The 3,857-nt window shown below is 39.7% G+C and overlaps 1 non-coding gene across 1 annotated transcript; it reads left to right on the top strand.

Annotated features, from left to right (window-relative positions):
* Window positions 1–873: 873 nt before the first annotated feature.
* On the top strand, window positions 874–944 carry TRNAA-UGC (transfer RNA alanine (anticodon UGC)). Its single transcript has one exon. It is a non-coding gene; the product is annotated as a tRNA-Ala (tRNA).
* Window positions 945–3,857: the final 2,913 nt, after the last annotated feature.

Below are 3,857 nucleotides of genomic sequence, written 5' to 3'. Positions count from 1 at the left end.
AAATACTGAGCTAAGCTTTGAACTTATCTAATAATCTATCAGACAACCACGTCTCTCACGTAACTAGAACCTTTCATTTTTCTTTAGCTTGTGTGAGAATTTTCCTGTAAGTTAGAAAGACAGCATATTTATAGGTTAATTTCTTTACTAATTTTCTCCCATATTTTATAATATGCTTGAGGTGTGAGGAACTTTTCAGCAATTAAAAAAAAAAATCCATGATACCAATTGAAAAACACAAATGGAAGACTTACTCCAAGCTTGGTACTATGTTGGGGACTTGAGAAAGTGAAGAGATGAGGAAAGCGTTGTTTATCTCTTCAAGAAATTTACATGCTGTGAACCCATCCACAAATTGGTTTTCAGAAAAGCCTTCTGATATACTGTTGTTGGGGTTCAGGGTTAAGGGGCTGCAGGTGTTTGAGGAGCGTGAGTGAGATTATTAGTGGCTTCTTATCTCAGAGAGCTGCTGCCCATGGGGACATTATGCTGTGCTGCGAATCAGGCAGCTACTCTCTCTAAGTGACATTCATCTTCGTCTTTCTCTTATTACTGTAGAGGAAGAGTCCACTTGCCTATCAAAGGCCAAGTCCAGTACTCAGGGTTCCGCATTAAATCTCCTCCTGCCTTCAAAAGGATGAAATAGCTTTACTGAGATAAAAGTGGACTTTTTTGTTCCTGTGTTATTTGGTTTCTCAGTAACATTTGACTTGGTTAGCACTCTTTCCTGCTGGGCGAGTGTTCAGTCTTGACTGCAGCAATGTTACTCCTTCCTGTGCTCTCCTGTCCTCCCAGCTGCCTGGATTTCTTGTCCCTATTTCAGGATCCCTCTTCCATTTAACTCAATTTTGGTGTTCCCGATGACTAAGGGAGGCATTGGTGGTTCAGTGGTAGAATTTTCACCTTGCATGAGAGAGACCCAGGTTCAATTCCTGGCTAATGCACCTCAGCACAGCAATTGCCCTTGAATCAGAGGAATCTTGTGTGCTGCTATGATGCCGAACAGGTTTCAGCAGACCTTGCAGACTAAGACAGACTAGGAAAAAAGGTCTGGAAACCTACTTCCAAAAAATAGCCAATGAAAACCCTGTGAATCATAACAGTCTGATCCACAGCCGGTCACAGGGATGATGTAGGACCGGGCAGCATTTCTTTCCCTTGTGCATGGGGTCACCATGAGGTGAGGGCTAACTCCAAGGCAACTAATTATAACAATGAAGACTAAGAACTGGGCCAGCACTTATTCTCTTTCATTTTTCCCTTTCCCTAAATGATTCTAATCCATTATCATAATTTTAAATAGCATCTTTATAATGATAACTCTCAAATTGATCTCTCCAAGCTAGATCTTTCCTTTGGGCTTTAGCCTTACTTATCCAAACCACCCATTTTGATATTTCCATTTGGATATCTCACAGACCTATGAGCCATAATTTGCCAAAGTGGAACTTTTGATTTCCACCTTACCTCCAGTACTGCAGATCTCAGTATTGGCTCTAACAACAAGCCACCCAGTTGCTCAAGCCAGAAATCTAGGAGTTCACCCATGATTTGCTCATATCCCTCACTCTCCTCCTCACATACAATCTTCAGCATTTCTGATGGATCTGTCTAGTAAGTGTCTTGGATCATACCATTTCTTGCCACCTGCACTAACACGCCTTTGGACATGGCCATCACCATCATCACCTGGGGTTGATTCAATTTTCCTCCCTCTCCACACCCTAACTCCTCTCTATTTATTCTCCACTCAGCAGCAGTGATCTTGGCATGCAAATCTCATAGTTCTGCTTGTATTCTACATAAATCTTTTCAACTGTACTCTTTTTCTTATTCATTTCACGGCTCCAAATCAGGCAAAAAAAAAAAAAAATCTGTAGTTTAACTTTTTTGTTTTCCTGATGCAGTGACACTTAACCATTCCTCTTTATTGTTTAGGGTTCTTTTGAATCCCCTTAGTTAGCAAGGGGTTTTACAAAATGAAGACAATCTTGGGAGAAATTCTGTTGGGCTTTTCAGAATAATGAAGTATTCATCTCATCACAGATGGGATGGAATTGAAACGGTCCTTTGAAAGGTGGGCAGACTTTGGACAACCTGTGATGCTAAGGGAACATGCCACACAGAGAGAGAAACGAGGGCTGATGCTTGCAAGTTTAATGTTGGTTTGAGGAAGAGTGAGTTGTCTTGTTTTAGCCGGGAGAAAAAGGGCATGTAGGGTAATGGAAAATCCCTGGGAAAGTAAAGTGAAGCCTTGTTATGGGTGTCCTTTAATATCTAGCTGCTGAAGTTGGACCTAGTGCAAAAATGAGAAGTTAGGAGCCATTGAAGAGTTCTTAAACTTGGATGTGTGTCATTGATGCTGTGCTTTAGAAATGCCAGTTTGGCATTAGTGGCCGGGATGGATTGGGATGGTGAAACTAGAAGGTGGGGAGGCTATTAAAGAGGCTAATACAGCTGTTCAGTTGAGAAGTATGAAATACTGACCTACAATGGCAGTCCCTGGAGAGCTTTCATTTGCATTAAATATTTTTGTACTGAGCCAAATATCTGTTTTCCTTGATCCATTTCTTCTCTCTGGGGCAACACATATGTCATCAGCCCTTCAGATATTTGCTTTAGACTAAAGAGCCCCAGATCATGCAACCTTTCCTTCCATAATCCTCCCTTTTTGATCTTCTCATCTGGAAGCCTCCTGTTTGCAATGACCTGCTAAAACTGCAGAGCTCAGAATTGAAGCAGTACTTTACATGTAGTTTTCCTAGTCCAGACTCATGATTACTCTCTCCAAATAGGCTATATCATGGTTCTTCTCACACCTTCCAATATATTGTAGGTAAATACCTGTGTGGGAACAATATCCTTGACAAACAAATGTTTCTAAACTATCCCTAGCAAGGGTATAAGACTTCTCTAATTTTCATGCATTTGCCATGGTAACTTAGTTAGTTCTTTTTTTTTTTCTGTCTGACTTTGCTTGTCTCTTTTACCTTCTGAAAACCATTCTCTGTCTACTGGCACCATTTTACACATCTTGAATCAAAGTTGTTTCAATTTTGGGGAGCATCAGTAGTGTTTGCCTTATATTTCATCTAGTGTTCACAATTTATTTATTCAAAAAGTATTTATTGAGTGACTATCATGTTTTGGTACTGTTCTAGGTTCCTGAGATACGTCAGCGAACACAACAGTCAAAGGCCCCTGCCCTCCATTCACCACAATCCCATGAGTCGCTCTTGGATAACAGGTGCCAACAGAGGAACATTTATCTCCCTTGAAATATTTATATCATGCCACTTATTCAAATAGAAGATATTTCAAAGCCAGCAGATTCTGATCTAAGACTGAGAATTTTTTGACTAGTTGGGGTCAATTAGGATGGCTCAAAGAGTTATCTTTAGTCTACAGTATCCTTACAGTTGGCCTTCTCTTTCATTTCAGTTACTGGGAGGGGTGTTAACCTGACTCTGATATGGAAATTAATTGATATTCTTCCTCATACTGGGCTGGATAATTTAAAAATTAATATACTGTGCAGACAGTAGTGCCTAAAGTTTACAGAAGCTGACTGGTGAGCTGCAGGCATTTGAGTCTGCCAAACAGAATAAGAAATGGATAAAGTTAAATTACAGACCTATTAAAAATAAATTAGTCGTGTCAAAAAAGCAAATTAAGATGCAGATAATCAATCTAATTTCAGGGTCTCTGGTGAGTGTTAATGCTTAATTCTTCTCATGTTTGATGAAGGCATCTATTAATTAAAAATATTTTTATAAAAATGAGTCTGCACAAGGTCTTTGTTTCAAGAGGGACCAACTTCAATTGATTTGACTCTCAGCAGATGTCCGTAATTTTAT

The sequence above is a fragment of the Elephas maximus genome, chromosome 25, assembly GCF_024166365.1.
Source record: "Elephas maximus indicus isolate mEleMax1 chromosome 25, mEleMax1 primary haplotype, whole genome shotgun sequence".
Lineage (NCBI taxonomy): Eukaryota > Metazoa > Chordata > Mammalia > Proboscidea > Elephantidae > Elephas > Elephas maximus.
The sequence above is the reverse complement of the archived record's forward strand: the minus strand, read 5'-3'. Positions and strand labels throughout refer to the sequence as shown.